The 17783-nt window shown below is 41.5% G+C and overlaps 2 non-coding genes across 2 annotated transcripts; one reads left to right on the top strand and one right to left on the bottom strand.

Annotated features, from left to right (window-relative positions):
- Positions 1-679: 679 nt before the first annotated feature.
- Positions 680-752, bottom strand: Trnar-ccu (transfer RNA arginine (anticodon CCU)). The gene has a single exon. It is a non-coding gene; the product is annotated as a tRNA-Arg (tRNA).
- A 513-nt stretch (positions 753-1265) lies between these two features.
- On the top strand, positions 1266-1338 carry Trnar-ccu (transfer RNA arginine (anticodon CCU)). Its single transcript has one exon. It is a non-coding gene; the product is annotated as a tRNA-Arg (tRNA).
- The last annotated feature ends 16445 nt before the right edge of the window (positions 1339-17783 follow it).

Here is a 17783-nt window from a genome sequence, read left to right as displayed (position 1 = left end):
GGCAAACTTTTAAAGTGGATGGATTTCCTACGAAGCCAGGCCAAGCCCACACCCTCGCACGCCCACTGGTGCATCCACCTAATGCCAGGTGACGGCATTTTTGACAACTCATCAGAGAGTTGATTGCCATTTAAGAGCCGGGGTGAAAATGCCTGAAAACGATATTTGAAGACGATGGCTGGCACTCGTAAAGTTGTTAAATTAAGTGGAATGGCACAGCGAAATGTCAACTGCTGTGACGACTTTTCATGGTTTATGTTTGGCTTGGGTCTTGACATCTGGGAGCGGCACACAGATAATCTAGTTTGATGAAGCACTTCCAAAAGCTTGTGAAACTGTTCTCCACTTTCACCGAAACCCAAGTCGAATTTCTAAACATTCTTTGCATTAGTAGTAAACTCTGCTTCTTATCCAATTTTAAGTAGCATCAATTATTAACAAGCGTAGTCAAATTATGTCTTAGTTTCCTAAACGAGTTCTCAAGCATATATTTACTTTATATGGTCGGGAATGACCTCTTCACTACGTTAAAAACTATTGACCAGAATTATAATTCCTTCTGAAATTAATTACATAAAACACAGATCTTAAAATCATATACTAAAGAAAAACCAATTGAAAAAGGTTTATAAAAATATGAAGCACAATAGTAATAGTTTAAAAAAAAAGTACTTCACTTTACCCCAGATGGGACTCGAACCCACAATCCCCGGCTTAGGAGGCCGATGCCTTATCCATTAGGCCACTGGGGCATGTGCTACCGGCTGGCCGAATGCTATTTTCAGCTCAGGGTTGAAAAGCATGAGTCAGTTCTACGTCACAGCAGGCAATCGAAATATCCAGATGGGGGAAAAAAACGTATTCACTTATTGAATTTTTTATGGGGTGGAAATAAACCATTTTGCTACCTGTGTTGATACATTTCCCTTATTGCGCTAAATCAAGAAGAACATACATTGTGATTGATTTTATTTTAATTTTTTTTTTAAATTCAAGAGTAAAGTAATAAATAATGTAATTATATAAAACAACAACTTTCGTTATCAACGAGAAACACTTGTGCTGCTGAGTAAACTTAACCCAAATGTCTAGCTCAAAATGTTTGTCCACCTTGTTTTGTTTCCGCGCAAAAAAAAACAGTTTATTTAAACAGTTGCTTCGCCACAAAAATTTAACCGATAAAAGTCTATTTTTAGTTCGTTTTTGTTTTGCTTGTTCTCGGGGGCCTTGGCTTCATATAAACATTCTGACAACCAGAAACACATGCCCCAGTGGCCTAATGGATAAGGCATCGGCCTCCTAAGCCGGGGATTGTGGGTTCGAGTCCCATCTGGGGTAATGTGTAGTAGTTTTTTTTTATTTGAAGAATTATTTTTTTTTTTTAATTTAGAAAGTAATTCCAGGAGCAAAGTCCACAAATAACTCTTTATAAAGAAACTTATTGTTTTCTAATATAAAGAAATTAAATTAAATTATTTTTCGTGAAAATACTTTTTTTAAGACCGGCTCTACAATTTTTTTTTAAATATTGGAAAACAAAATCAGTAGCGACCGCTGGCCTCATTTGTTATATGCAAATTGGTGTTACATAATCTGGACCACTGACAGCCGTCTGGTGTCTGCCGCCTGTCTTTTCGACAATTGTATTTGCGACCATTGTATTGATTTTTTATTCCATACATATTTATTGTGTTTCTCGGCTAGTCTATGGGTAAACGGCGCATTTATTTATTACAACTACATTAAACCGAAAATGTCACGACATTAATTTCGCAAATGCGATTAATAAACGTCAGCATAATGTCATTGTTTGCAAATGCCCCAAAGAGGCGATTGTAGTTGTGGTTTGGGGCAGCCATTATGTACAAGCCATTGACCACAAGTCAAGTAAAGTCAAGTCAAGTCTGGGCCAAAAGCCAGCACCAGACAGGCAGACAGATAGACAGCGAGCAGTGCAAACATGATTTACACCCATCCATTGTCTGTGTCTAAATTGTCCGGGCGAAAAGTCAGCTGGCAATAGCTGAAAATAGCAAAACGCCGCCAAGGTGTCTGAGTAGGTGCGTGTCCCACAATTTAGTGAAGCGACCCGACCTACTTTCGGCATCTGGGGCCTGGTTGGCCATCCGAATCGCGGTCCGCTAATGAGAAACCCAGAGGAAATTATAAGCTGGCAAATTGAAATACGGCGAAAACGGGGGAGCAGTTGCTGTGATTCGGTGGTGGCCAGAAAGCCTTGAAATGTCGCTGGGCGAAACAGTTTTCCAGGCCAGACCACAAATCGGTTTGGCAGCCGGGCGCTTGCAAAAAGCCAATCTCGATTACAATCAGTGCGGATATCAGGTCTGTCCAAGGACTTCTGGGGGCGGTGGGAGTGGCTGGGGAGGCGGTGCCCATCGGCCCGCTTGTTTGCATGTTGCCAGGCGATAAAGATCAAATGAGAAATGAATGTCGCCGACGCAGCCTCCAGTTGACGGGTTGCATGCTGCGTAGATATTTGCATCGCCGTATCGCCGGTGACAAGATTTGTGAGCGCCCAGCTGCAAATCGGAGCGAGGCAAGTAGCTGCCGGTCCGCAATTAACATGCTCACCAGCGCTGCTCAGAACATACCTCAAGAGCTTTGCAGATCAGCTAGATAAATGTGAATACAAAAAAAAAATACAAAATACAAAAAAACATATAAAATGTATTCCAACAAGCAATATAAAAATCAAACTATGAGCAGCATTAAATATAAAGTATGTTAATCTATTTCAGCTGTTTAAAAAAATATTCAAAGTCCCTTAACCATTTCATTATTTGCATATGGGAATGTTTTTATTACAGTTTAAGCAGACTTTTAAAATAAATAAAATGTTATTCGTTAAATCATCAAACATTTTAAAGATAATAGCAAAATTTTTGGTATACCATTTGTGCGATATAAAAGCTCGTTTAAAAAGACAAATTGGCTTGCAGGAGATTTCGCACTAACACAATCGAAAACTGAATTTCAGTTTCAATTCGATTATGGCTAGGATCGATTTTGCTTGATTACCTCCACCGAAATTTAAATTTTCTCAGCTTGTCGAACAGGTCCCCCGATTAAATATCGGTAGACGTGTTCGGTTGATGTACCTACAGCTAATTGACGGCTTCCAGTTCGAATCGAAAGAGCCGTTAACAGAATTTCGTGATATGTCACGCGCCGGGCAATGAGCATATGAAAAGTTGCAGCCATAAACCTGCCCACATCTTCGGGTCCACCTCAATTTACTCGGCCTCAGTGCAGATCGTAAATTATTTTGCCTGGCTGTGCAAATTAATTTCAACTAACTGTCAGACTAGCCGAGTCTCTCGAACGGCATTCGATTGCTGGCCAGCATTGACTGTGTATATATTATGAGCGGCTACCCCGCCCACTTGGCCGAGAGCAACGTCACGTCACCTGGCCGCCAAATTTGGCTATCAATTTGGCCAAACTTCAGCCCGCCGTTCTCCTGTGGCAGTGACATTTTCGTTTGTCCGACGCGTGCCTCGGACAACTGCAATTAGAGCTTGGCCCAAAAACAGATTTGTGTGGAAAAAAATAAAAATACTACATTAAAGTTGCTTTTTAATACATTTAAATACATCGATTGTCTTGTTTACTTACGAATTAAACTTAGGATTTTTGAGCGCTGCTTAAAGCGGAAAAAAACTTAAGTGTTTCTGCTACCAAGTAAATATCAAATAAATGAACTTAAAATTGTTGACTTTATTTTAAACATGTATAGAAACGGTTTCCTTTTCGGTGTAAATCGGAATAGGTATTTTTGGGGAATGTGAGTGCTGCGATGGCCCCACCGTTAGACCCCGCCCCCTGACATTGCAACAATGCCTGCGCCGAACTGAACTATGACATGACCGCAGTTGGCATAAATCAAAGCGCAGTTCGGGCATTGTAAATCGTCTAGGAGGCACATCATCGCGGAGATGCGCAGGGAAGACTCTCGCATCGAGGAGATTCGGTCTCGAGGAGAAGGTTTGGCTTTCACGCCGCATGCAAGGGGCACACCTGAACTACGGAGCCCGCTAACTAAATCAACAGCCGTGGAACAATGGAGGGAATATATAGTATAGTATAAAATGGTATACCATACATACGGAGCGAAAAGAGCCGCGCAAATTAAAGTTAATCGAATGCCTTTGACCTTTTCACACAGCCCTTCTCCTTCTCCTTCTCCTGCCGTCAAACTGCATTGCATTGCCTTCGATTGGCAATTTCAGATAAAGCAGCCAGTCGAGAACCTTTGCAATTCCATTGAAGCCCAAATTGGGAACACCCTGTAGAGTACTGTGAAGTAGGACGCAGCCATCTAGCGGGCAGTGCGGGCAGTGCAGGCAGCTGCGAGTGAGTGGCGCCCTCTTTTATAGAAAGACTTGAACGAAATTTGGAAAATTCTGATCGATGATCGATCCGGGAAATACAACTAGCACAAAAATATCCCAAGCGGTGAAGTTTTCCAGAACACTGTTATACTAATCAGATTTGAAATTGAGTTGATATTTATGTTTGCATTAAGTGGAATAAAAGTAGTTTGCCTCATTGCTTGAAGTCGACAAGTAAAAAACCTCGCAAAAACCTAAGCTTTCAACCCAGAATACCCTCTTGCACCCTGCAGACAGTCTACTATCGGTTGAAAATGTTATGTGAACTGAACTGCGGGCGGGTAAAAAATGAAAAGGCGAACTGAAAATTAACCTTAATTAAATTTGTCATATCTGGGGTGTATGATCGGGCAGGCTGGGGCTTGTGTGTGTGGCCAGACAAGCTCTCTTCGGCACTAGAACTCCCGGCTCTAATGTCACCGACAACATGACATTGGACAACATGTCAGCAAAAAGTGTTCGGAGCGGGCTAAAATTAAACAAAAGCCAAGCCAAATAAAGCAAAGGCGAAATCTATGTTAAAACACAAGCGATTAGAATCGTTTTGGTCGACTAAAACACACCTAATTGCCGGACAAGTCGCTGGAGGACGGCTAATTGAAACGCCGCCCGCTTGTGTTTTTTCCAGATTCTTTTTTTTTCAAGGTTCACTTTGAGTAATTTCTGTGTGTGCGCTGGCAAACTGTTTTTTCTAGATTGCTTGATTTTTTCATTATGTTCGCTTTTTTTGCGGCTACACAGAATAATTTCAATTTTATTTACCTGTCTTGGGGAGCGGCCACGGCCAGACACGTTTCGCTTTTGGGCCCGAACAGAACACCGACAAGCTGAAATAGAAAAAATGCATTTGCTGAGCATGCAAACCGCGACTCGAGCGGCCAATAAATACGGGCGACCGCGACCGCCCATTTTTATGGCAATCAAATGCGTTGTTTAATTCGAATTGACTTTTTGAACTGGCTGGGAAACTGGGAAACGTGTCGCACGTGCCCACGCCCCCCCTGCGATATTTTATTGGATTATTGGTGCCGGGATTGTCAACTGTCAGTTCGATTATTGGGCAAGCGAACCAGAAAAAAGTGTAATTACTTTGAGATAACATGTCACAAAAGACTGACTTAGTCCACTCTTGAATTGCCTTCTATCGAAAATGATTTATTAGCTGGCATCGACTAGGATTTCTGACAATGGGTTTTAGAGCTAAGCAAATTAGGTATTTTTTCAAGAGGCCTAATAAAGTACTAACAAAGCTACCAAAAAATATTAAAGAAACTACCAATTCAGCATGATAGCGAGAACTTTTAAAGTACTTTCCGATCAAAGTTGTGGGAAAGCCTCTCTCAAAAGCTTTCAATGTAGGCTGCCTTGCAATTGATCGTTATACCATAAACTTGCTTTTAGAACTATTGCACAACACCCGAAAAACAAAAGCCAGCCCATCCCCGCCGAAAAAAAAATAAATGCAATCAGTGGAAGTTGCCCTCTTATTTTCTCTTGGTCAAAACAAGTTGCAGTTGGCTTGGGTTGAATTGGATTGCGGTGGGCTGTAGGCGGTAGGCGGAGTGTGGGGGCGTGGCATTGGGTCGGGTGCCAAACTTTGTGGCATAAACTTTTAATGAGTTCTTTTTATTTGCGATTTGCATGGCCACGCCCCCCATTTGTCACACAAATGAAATCTGCCAGAGCAAAATTGCATTAAGTTGCCGCTTGTAGGGCATTCATATCCACCACCCATCGCCTACCGCCCAACGCCCAATACCCACCGCCCAATCTCAATGACATTGCCTACTTGGAGCCAAACTTTGGTCAAAGACTGCAAGAAACCCACTCCATCGTCGGACTCAATGATGAGCAGAAAACAAAAATTGCGAAATAAAATAAATAAATATGCCCGAGTGCAAAACTTTTAAATTGAAAATGCGCTTTGAATATTTCAGCGCTTCAGATCCTCCGGATCCTTTCGCCATCTTGTGCGCCATTGCACTCGCTAACTGCACTTCTGCTCATCTTTGTCTCCGTGTCCAGATTTCAGATTCCAGCTCCCAGCTTTCAGTTTTCAGCTTCCTGCCCCGCCCACTTCCATCTGTCGACGTCTGCGAAAGGCGAAAATAATTTGAAATTTTAATTAAAAGTATTTGGGCAAAAGTTGCAGCGCTGCCAGCGGCTCTGCTTTTCTATCACCAGACAAATACGACAAAATCAAAAACACAAAAAACGAATAAGCGAAATCACGAACGGAATTGGCAAGACCCTGGGGCTGGGGGATTGAAGGGGTTGGGTGGTTAAGGGGTTGGGGTGCCTTGAAAAACTATTTCCGGGCCTGCTTTCAGCCTGGTTCGCTCGATGGCATTTCAGCTTAAATTTTAATATTGCCGCCGATGGTAAAAATTGTGCACTTAAACATGCAGAGTGCGAGATTTGTGCGGGACGGGGAAAAAGGGGAAAGTTGCAATTGTTGCCGATGCGACAAGTGTCCCTCTTACCAGAGCTTCACTGCTCATTTCGTTCATCCTCTGTTTATGCGCATGTGATATCGCGAACTTCAGCTAGTATCCAAATAGATTATTTTACTCATTAGCGTATCACTTAACAATACAATACACTCTAAAATAAATACACTATCCTTTTATTTTAGACCTGCGAGTAAGCATCACAAAAAAAAAAAATGGAACGTTAATGTCATTAAAAAAGCTTTATATTCAAGTTCAATATTCAATCTTCCTACTAAACCCGCTTCAATGAAATATTAGTCATTTGACAGATCTGTATTTGCTTACCCATACAAAATATATGAATGAACCAAAAAAAATTAGTGGATTAATATTTTGTAATATTGTTCTTATATATATATTTGACTTCACAGATGACAAAAGTCTTTAAAGCATGACATTTTAAGTGCAGCTTGCAATGTATTTTAATTTTAGTGTCACTTTAAACTAAGTATTTTTAAGTCGTGTTTAATAACAACCAAAGATTAACACTTTTAAGTTCCCAACTGTGTTTGCGCATAAACTGTTCTCCTCTCAATATGCGTGTTGCTGCGAGTGTGTGACAGGCAAATAAAAATAAATAAAAGTAAAACTATTTGCCACTCCTAGGGTCCACTACTTTCTTCTGGCCATAATTAAACCTCAGTAGCCGGAGCATAAGAAGAAGGAAATGAAGCCCCAAGAAGAGAGAGCCTCGTGTAGTCTTCAATGTCTTCGTCCCTCAACGACGCCCCTTCGTGTTCGGTGTTCGGTACATGGAGGAAAGAAAGAAACTTTATTAATAAAAGTTTTTCCTTTGGCATTTTAGCCAAGTATTATTAAAAACTTTCATATACGCAACGCTGGCAATTCCACACACCCCACACTGACAAACTGACACACGTGTGCGCCGAACATATGTCGACGTCTGTCGGAACATTCAAGCGTTAAATTGTGGAGGCCCTTTTTATGCATGCGACAATATTTGCTGCTTGTGCTGCTGCTGCTGCTGCTTTTGATTTTTGCTGCTTCTCTTGTTTTGCTTTTATTAATTTCGTTGTCATGACACTGAGTTTTGGCAAGTTTCGGTCGTGGGTGTCGAATCAGCAGCTAATTTGCCGTTGTTTTGAAGTCCTCACACGTCAATTGTTGACAAAAGAACCGAAATTAAAAAGCTGCAAATTTTTCTGCCACATAATAAGTTAAAAATCAGTTTGTGTCCTTTCCGGACAAATCTGATGTTCTTTCAACACTTTATATGGAGTAAAGCAAATGTGTAATGTAGTTTTAACAAAACTGTTTATCTATATTTGTTTTTCTTGCGCCACAGTCTAGTCCCCTTCCAGCTTTTGGTTAGCTAGGCAAAGTGGATGGTTTGTTCGTCTCTCAGCCAAACTAGTCATCCTCATGCCCGAACTTCAGGGGATGTCCCTGGCCTGCTGTATCTGTATCTGTATCCATTCGCTGTTGTCGGATTCCAGCTCTCAAACTATTTGCACATTGAGTGCATGCATATTAGCATTGGAAAGAGAATATCTAATGAAGTGCGTCCCGTCCATTAACTGGAGAACGCATTTTCTCTTAGTTTAGTTCCATTAGAGCGCAGTCTGGCTTTGACTGGTTCCCCCCTCCCGCCGCTAGTTGCTAGTTGCTAGTTTTTTTACGGCTCTCACTTAGCTAGACAAACTAAACAACTAATTAAAGTAAACCGAAGGCATTTAGCCAGAAAATTCGTTGACCAGATGGGCGGAAGCAATAGCTAAGCGCACACAAGTGCAGAGTCACACTCGCACTCGCACTCAAACTCGCACTCCCGACCATGAATATGCAAATATGAGGCTGTCATCCAGCTCATTTCCATTCCCATTCCAATTCCCGTTGTACGTTTTCCCATTTCCTTCAATTGGGTGCGTTGTTCATTAATTTGCCGACTGGGGAAAAGCTGAATGCCGGGCCATCACAGCTGCTTGGTTGACATCGATACGGCGACGGTTGACTTTGTTGGCTCTTAATTGATTGCAGCCATTTAGGCATCGTCCTCCTCAGTCTCAGAGCCATTCGCATCCTCATCGTCAACGTCATCCTCATCCTCATCCTGGTGGTGTGAATCTTTGCACTTGTCTTTGAATTAATTAAAGAGCGTGTTTCGAGTTCAGGCTGTTGTCAAGCAGTCGCCAACAGAAGAGAGTTATGGAAATTGACTACAAAATCAAGAATTGGCAAACGTATTTGGCTTTAGCAGATTTCAACACAAGGCAACGCAAATTATTTGATTTATAAATAGTGTTCATTGCTAAATATAATACATATATTGGAATGTCGTGCTAAAATATATCTAAACGTATTGTTCTGTTGTATTTATAGACTTTAAAAACTCAAACGTATATTCTTATTTTATTTGCTAGGCAGAACTTATATATATGCCAAATCAAATTAGACTTCAATGTTTAAGGTATTAGCCAGAAGAAATCTCATTATCATTATCTGTACTGCATAAAAGTATTATTAGTCGGGGTTTCACCCATCTTATTGTATGTTGTACTTAAGTGCACTTTTACAATTAATATTATAGATTTTTGATTTTAATATTCTCTCTTGCATTTTTCGCAAGTTTTTTTTCGTTTCACATATATTAGAGGCCTGGAAAACTCTACAACTTTCGTTTTGCTTTTTTTGCTTTAAAATATATTTTTTATACTTCAAAAAACAAAATACTTTAAAAATAAATATGTTTTTGAGACTGACACAATAAAATCCTAGCTGTTTCTTTACTTTATTATATGACAACTCAAAGTAAGTGGCAAGGAACGGGGCAGCTGGCTACGGTTGCCACACCAATTAAATGGTTATATTTTATTAAAAGCGCGCTACAAAAGACACATTGCCTTTGCCGATGCTGCTGCCAATGCCAATGCCATTGCCATGGCAAATAGACGCTGCGATTTTCGCTCATTTTGCGGTGCAACTGAGCGTATACGCAACGCGAGGGCGAAGCGCCTGGAAGAGCCACAATGGGCAGGTGTCTCGACGCCGTCGGTTGCCATAACGCCCATGCTGACGTGGCACGGCCCAACCCATACTCATACCCATACCCATACCTATGCTCCTACCAATACCCACACCCGGTTCTGAGCCCGGTCTGGATAGCAGACCGCCGCAGGACGGGCCAGACAAACGCTGTTATTTATTCCGGATTTGTCTACCTTTCCCCCTTTTATTTATGTTTGGCAGACGCCAATTTTCATGGCGGTGGCTGCAGCTCAGCTGCGTCTGCAGGTTGGTCTACTGGTCTGCTGGTAGCCGCGTCTTCCTCGCGCAGCAAATCCTACGGATTCCAGCCCCACAGACCGCTCCAACCGGGCGGAAAATAAAAGAAACCCTGTCGCAGCCCAACTGTCGTCGGCGTTGCCTGCTCACCTTTGATTGTCTTAGAGCGGCATGCTGGTCAGCCAGTAATGAAATCTGCCCAGCCCTTTGTTTGCCATCTCCGGCTGCACAAAACATTTCTGCTGTAAATATTTTAGCTGGAATTGGCCCACACTCTGCTACTGTGGCTTTTGTTCCTCGGCCTTTGTCTTGGCCGGGATTGAAACGTTTCGGATTGTTGCCAGTCAAAGTGCAAGCTGCGGCTTGGCCCTGGACTTTCTGTCTGTCATTTGGCTAAACACTTTAAGCAAACTATTTCCCAGCCAGGACTTTTGATTAAAAAACTTTTGGCCAGCCAAGCCGAGCAGAGCAGCGCAGAGCAAACAAATTCAATAAGTGGCGCTGCGAAAATCAATACAAAATCGCCACCAGATGCTGGAATTGCTAATCTAAGCCACAAAACACAGCCGCAGAATGAGAGCCTCCAGTTCGGAGTGGAATTTGCGGGGCGGGAGGCACATAAATTCAAGATGTGGCCATAAGATTTATGACGATTGCGAACGTGAACGTGGAATTTTCGGGGGTCCCTGGAATAGACACCACTTTGGTGGCCAAAAAAAGAAACGGCGGCAACATTTGCGGACCCGAGCTTCTGGCCTTTGAGCTTTGCCAGCAGCAGAGACTCGAGGAAACTCGAAGGACTCTCGTTGGCAAGATGGCCGGCAATTTACAGTAGGCATATAAAATACACATAAAAATTGAAACTGCTCTACGGGCGGCCACACCAGACTTGGCGGCCGGCGGACGGGGCGTATACTTTACGCATTTTAAGTTTCAATTTCACAGTCGAATTTATGGCCAGAGATGCGAGTGCGCGCTCTGTGCGGATGTGGATGCGCCATGGCTATTTTATGGCCACTTCCGCTGACCAAAGGTCTAAGTGATTTCTGACATAAAAACATTACCTCAAGTCAGATGGCGCTGATGAACTCGCTGAGGGGAGGCATGCAAATGCCAAAATCAAATTTTTCACTCGCCCATTTCCGCGACGCTTAATGAAATCCGGCAAATATTTTTCCGTGCCATTTCCATTGCCAGCAATCAATTGTCAACGTCATCTCACTCCGCTTTATGGAGCTCGCAGCTCGAGGGCCGCCATAATCCGGCTTATTATGCAAAGTAAATGCGCCGTAGTCCGGAGCTCCAAGTCCGGAATCCCACTGCCTGGCCTCGATAATCTGAGGCGATATTTCATTGTCGTCGCCGAGGCTTGTAAATGCGTTAACAGCACTCGATTCGTCTTCGCCCTGGCTCGAAATATTCCGGCTTCCGGTTGCCGCTTATGCACTTCCTTTGCTCATTTGTCGCCAGTTTGTAACTCGCGGACATATCTGGGCTGCTCTGAGATTTTACGATGTCTGTCATACATTTTCATCACATGCAAATTTCCATCGCACAATTGTTCTTTGTTCTTACAGAAAGAAAAACATAAAATCTGATGGCTTTGTTATTCAACTTTATATCTAATATATTATATACCTATCATTATTAAAAAATCATATTTTACAAGAATCATATTTTTGTCACAATAAAAATAAAAATAACACAATAAGTACAGTATTTCTTATATACATATACAAATTTATGTTCTTAATGGTGCGTCTTTTCTTGATTTTAGCAAGACGAAAATTCCTTTAAATGAATTCATTCGAAATATTATTGATATACGGCTAACACGGACTATTTGTTTTCTGTGTACCAATTTCCGTAAGCGGTCTCCGTTTCATATCACATCATGTGTTCTTCCAATTTGATTGCCGGACTGGAGTTTCCCCTGTTTGGAGTCATTTCCATATTAAATGGTTTTTCTTCGAATTGATGAAGTATCAAATTATACGGGGCGCCTTTGCAAATGATAACGATTCAGATTCAACCCCAATTTCGGACACGTTTCCTTATATTGGGGTCTCAGCTGGGAGTGATATGAGTTTCCCCGTTCTGAAATTTTGTTATTTAACTGCTGCACCATTTCTATTACGAATTCATATGCGTATTCAAATTGATGGCCAGGTTATGGTTTGCTTAGATAAGCATGTGAATATTGAAAACGGTTATTGCACTGTAAGTTTCAATTCATTTTTGTTTATTTGACATTCCGTGAAGAAATTAATGAAGACCTTCAGGTTGCAGAAAATTCCTTGTAAAACCTAATTAAACTACCCATCGTTCCATTCTTTTCGGTTGCAAAGAAAAGCTTGTAGAAAATCTGATAATACAATACCCCTTTGTGATCCACCTTATAAGCTGTGCATTGCATATTGAACAGTTTCCACGCTTTTCCGCAACCATTTTTCCCATTATGCTTTCCACCGCTCCTCAAGTTTTGTCATTTTCGGCTTGGCATTGGAATGACTTCATTTTGAGCTCGTCCATGCAAATTCGCAACTGATTTCGGGCCAAATCACATTGCCATGTGAGTGGGTGTTTGGGGAGCGAAGAAAATGCAAAAACGATCTAAAAACTCTAAAATTAAGCTATCATAAGGTTTTACAGCCGGCCATCAACATGCTAGACAAGGTGGTATGCTCCGCCCAAAATAAAAAAAGGAGAAGTACAAAGAGCCAAAAACGAAATAAGTGCAGTGCAATGTCATTAAAGCAGACAATGAGCGGCAGCATGGAACTGGGAGCAGCGAACAGGACGTCCAGGATGGCCATGGCCAGCATAAAATCACAGCACGCTGCAGATACGGAAGACTGTCAGTGTAGTAATGCCAATTTAGCTAATTTTAGTGAAAAGCACAGTATCCTTTAGACAGTAAATGTAATTTTCTGTTTTTTCTTATAAATTGAATCCTAGTTACCAAATGTAAAAACACATTTGACAACATAATGTTCCAATAATAAGAGAATAAAATATAATTCAATTTAAGTGGAGGGGAAATACTTTCAATAATATAACTGGGAATCTATTGTTCAGCGCATGTTTTATTCCTTTTTCAATTGTAAATTTAAGACTTTTTAATTAATTAAAATTAAAATATATAATAAGAAAAATGTTCAAATAAATATACCATTAAAAAAAGGCAATTATCGGAATATTTAGTAATAGAGTTGGCTCTAGATAAAAAATTCTTAAATATGGGTTTTTTAAGAATATTTGAAGTATATTGCGTTATTATTTTAATCAGCGTCAAATATAATAAAATAAGATTTTTGATTTGTTATATTAATTTGTACAAATAAAGTTAAATATACGTATGAATTTAGTTTAACTTCATTAATTGACATTTTACGTATTAGATCCAGTCTGTAGTACAATTTTCTGTGTATTTAAATATATAATGTTGTGTTGGCACCACTGAATCTGGCGTTTTGGAGAGGAGACCACCTAGTGCCCACCGCTTATCGGACCTCGCTGTGTGTCCTGGCTGGATGTGCCTGCCTTGCCGCCCTTCCAACCTGTCTTCAATGCTACTCTATCCATCCCCCGTCCCTGCTCTGCCACTCCTTATGCGTTACGTATACGTAAAGCTGTAATCTGTGCTTATAAAATGGCAAATGGCAGGGCTGCAGAGGGTTTTTAATTGTCTGTGCCGGATGGCCAGCCTTAAATGCTTCAAGGAGCGCACACATGGAATTGCCAACGACTTTGTCGAGAATTGCTGGCAGGCAAAAAATACAAAATATAGAGAAGGCTGGAGGACGGAGGACGGAGCTGAGAAGTAACAGGGTTGTGCTTTGGGTTTTTTAATTAAAGCCCTCTCATAACATTATGTTAATGTGTGCGGTTCCCTTTGTCGCCCACGCACCTGGACCACCTGTCAACTCTTTGGCCAACTAATTACTGGTCGAGATTGAAGTGCCAGCTAGAAAGTTGTAAAAAGTAATTGGCTGGCAGTCATTCCACTTGATTTCGACCAACGTTGCTCCTCCTCCTCCTCCTCCTTCTCCTCCGCTCGAATGCAAATTGAGTGGGCTATCAGCAAATGTCGAGTGGTGCTTCTAAAACCAACCAAAAACCCAACTAAAGGCTGCTGGCCTGGCCAACATCGTGGCCCACCTGTTTTGGCCCTGCCGTGTGTCGTTCTGCCCTTTTCGGACGCTCTCTGATGTCGGCAGATTTAGCGCACGTAGCACATTTTAATAATGTCGACAATTGTCATATTTGTGCAACCAAAGCGGTTGTGTCTGCAACGGATCTTGCCGCAGTACGCGATCTGACGCTCTACCCAAAATTTCAGCAATTATTTTTGGCCAATATTGCCAGACAGAGTGCGCAATTACAAGCTAGGAAACTGTATTTGCAATGAAAGATAAGGAAAAACCATTTTTCTATACATTTTATGGCTAGGGAAAACATTAAAAAACTTGTTTTTCCAATTTTACTCAACAACTTTGATGCAGGAAATTTATGATAAACTATTCTGAAGCAGCACTGATTTTACTTTAATTTGTTTATACACAATGGATAAGTATATAATATAAAAACAACTTATCTTACATTTTTAACAAATTTTATTTGTTGTCTGAACTAATTCAATACCACAACATTTTTCGTTTAAAATTTCATAACTCTGCATCCATTGTATTGTTGATATGCCTTTCCCATTCTGAATCTAACCACTCCCAGGACATTCATCCAGTACTTCCCGACGAATTCATTTTTATTGGCAATTTTTTTGTGCACTTCCCCGCGTTTCGCTCTCCTAAAGCCTGTCATATCAATTGTCAATTTTAATTGCCGGCAGTTGTCATAACTCGGTTGTTAATTTTACAACTTTTTGGATCCAGAGAGCTGTCACTTGATAGCGCCCACGACACATTTTGTGTTTTTTTGTTGTCTCTACTTTTTGTCTGGTTGCTTGCTTTTTTTATGGTTACATAACAGAAAGCTTCGGCTTGGACGAGGCTGTGGCCATATTCGATGATGAGCCTGGCTGCTTAATATGCAACTAGCGGCCATATTGAATCATCTGAGAGGCCGGCCGCCCGGGGTTTCTGTCATTAATGAGTTTGCAGCTGTGCAGAGAAAACAAAACCGGGTAGTATCGATCTACAACGTTCAAACCTTTTTATATTCGGAGATAATTGATGAACAAGTAGGTATTTTGATGGTTTCATGATTGCAAATTTTAGTAAATTTGTTTTTTGTCTTAGTACAATTGTTTTTTAACTTGTATCTACTATAACACTTCTAGCCAATTTGTGATATATTTAAAAAAAAAGTAATATGAATGTACATCGATGCTTTATGTTTTGACATAATCTTTCAAATGCACCTCAATTGCTTAAATTAGAATATATTTTTTTTAAATATACTTGATGTCCATTTTCAGATACCATTTATTTTTGCAAGTGGCAATTAGAGCTGGGGATTTGTTCATGCTGATAAGGCTGAGTCACAGTCACGTAGATATGATTTGAAAGAAATCATACATTAAATCGCCGGACTGGACGACGGCACGTTTAATTGCGGCCGATAAGGTGTTCCGCGGAATCCCCTGGCTGCGATACACACTGCCATGGCCATTTCCATTACCATGCCCCCTCCCCTTAGGCCAGTTCCATCCCCAGTCGCAATTAGTCAAACGAATTTGTAGCGCCCAGCTGAGGAATTAATCAGAAGTCGTCGCCGTTCACTGCTCGCATTTAAAATGCAAAATGCGTGCGCTAAATTACGGCGAACTGTGAGCCACAAAAGCCTAGGCATTTTTCAGCATGTAAAGAGCCGGCTCCTTTGTGGCCAAAGAAGTTGGCCCCATCCACCATCCACCATCACCATCCCGATCCCGATCCCCATCCCGATCCAAGTCCAAAGCCAAAGCCAAGTCCAAGTGTCGTTCGCTGGCAGATGATGATGACTCGTTTTGGCGTCGTGCTCGCTGGCGCGTCCACATTTGAATACTAATTGCATTTGGCCCGGCTCATAGTCGTCGTCGAGACTATGCCAATCTCTTTTTTCCCGGGCTTGCGGTAAATATGATAAACAACAAAGCGCGTCATTTTGACATTTGCCTGTTTAATGCGCCCACGTTGCCACCACACCGCCTTGGAGTCTGAGATCTTAAACTCCCACGATTCAGGCCCCCATCGCCATCCTCGGTCCTCAGTCCTCATCTGCAGCTCAGGCTGAAGCACAGGCTGAGGCACAGGCTGAGGCACAGGCTCACAGCCAGTTCCTCGGTAATCGCAAATAGATATGCGGCTCAGATAATGATCGTCTTGTCGGTTGGCTTGCTTTGAACTTAAATGGGTTTTGTCTCCGTGCTGCTGCTTCTGCCGCCTTTTTGCCTGTTTGCGGCTTTGGCCCGGCAAATTTGCCATGTGTTGGCCAAAAGGTTGGGGCCTGTGCATTTTTGAGTGGCAGTTTTGCCTTTACAACGATGCTCAAGTGTCGCGTTTTTGTGTGGCATAGCAATCTATAACCCTGTTTGGGCTGACTTAGGCCCTTTTTAATCACTAAAATTAGTCATGCCCGCGAATGGGATGCCTTTTTACTTATTTAAGAAGATGATGGATTTTGACAGGATAAATATAAAATATTTAATTTGTTCCTTGATTTTAATGTTCATGTTGATGGTTAAGTGCTAGAAATAATGCAATTTAATATTAATCAATTTGCTTCATAGCTTAAGCAACATATGCTTTGATGCCGAAAATAACTCTTAAATAAATACCGATTCGAAACTACCTTAAATGTGAAGTGGCCTGAATATATAAAATTACAAGTGCAACCACTGAACCTTTGCAAGGTGTTCAGTTTAATTACAATTACAATCAATTTGTAGCGCCCAGCTGAGGAATGTAAAGTTTAATGAAATAGTTTTATACATTTATACATTTTATTTTAAATCCCCGCATGCTTTTGTCTTATTTTCGCACTAAGGCAATTAACTTTAATGACATTCCTTCACCGCCTTTTGTCGCCTGTTGCTCTTTAATGGCCATCAGAATATCTACAAATTTCTCACAGTGGATGGAAGCGGTGTAGGAGGAGCATTGGGGGATCCTCTCGAACCAACCACAATGAATAATCATCGAGTAACTACAGTGGAGCCGCTGTGGCCATTCATTTGGCCACATCTCACAACATCAGCGGGCGGCTTTGGGGAGCTGCAAAAATGCCCGGTAATTATCACTGAGACACGCCGTTTCTGATTAAGTATGCGACACCGCCAGTCGGTCCAGGGATGCGAATGCGAATGGTAGTGAGTTCTTCTGGCCACTCTTCTCGAATTCTGACAGTCTTCGTACGGCTGACATGACAAGCTGCCAGCGCCGATGACGCTAAAAACTTGGGCCATTCTGGACATCAGTTTGAGCCTCAGTCTCAGTCGGATTTCGAGCTGCGACTGCAGCTCCGGGCTGAGTGGCGATGGAACTTCGAAGGATGCCGCTTCAGGTTGCCAAGTGCCGTCAACTGACGTCCTAATGCACTGAAATCAATGTTGAGTCTAAGAAAAGAAAAACCTAAACACTTACCATTCATATCTATTTAACATATATGATTAACATATATGAATTAAACCTTTCAA

The sequence above is a fragment of the Drosophila gunungcola genome (assembly GCF_025200985.1).
Source record: "Drosophila gunungcola strain Sukarami chromosome 2R unlocalized genomic scaffold, Dgunungcola_SK_2 000006F, whole genome shotgun sequence".
Lineage (NCBI taxonomy): Eukaryota > Metazoa > Arthropoda > Insecta > Diptera > Drosophilidae > Drosophila > Drosophila gunungcola.
This window is presented reverse-complemented; position numbering and strand designations above follow the sequence as displayed.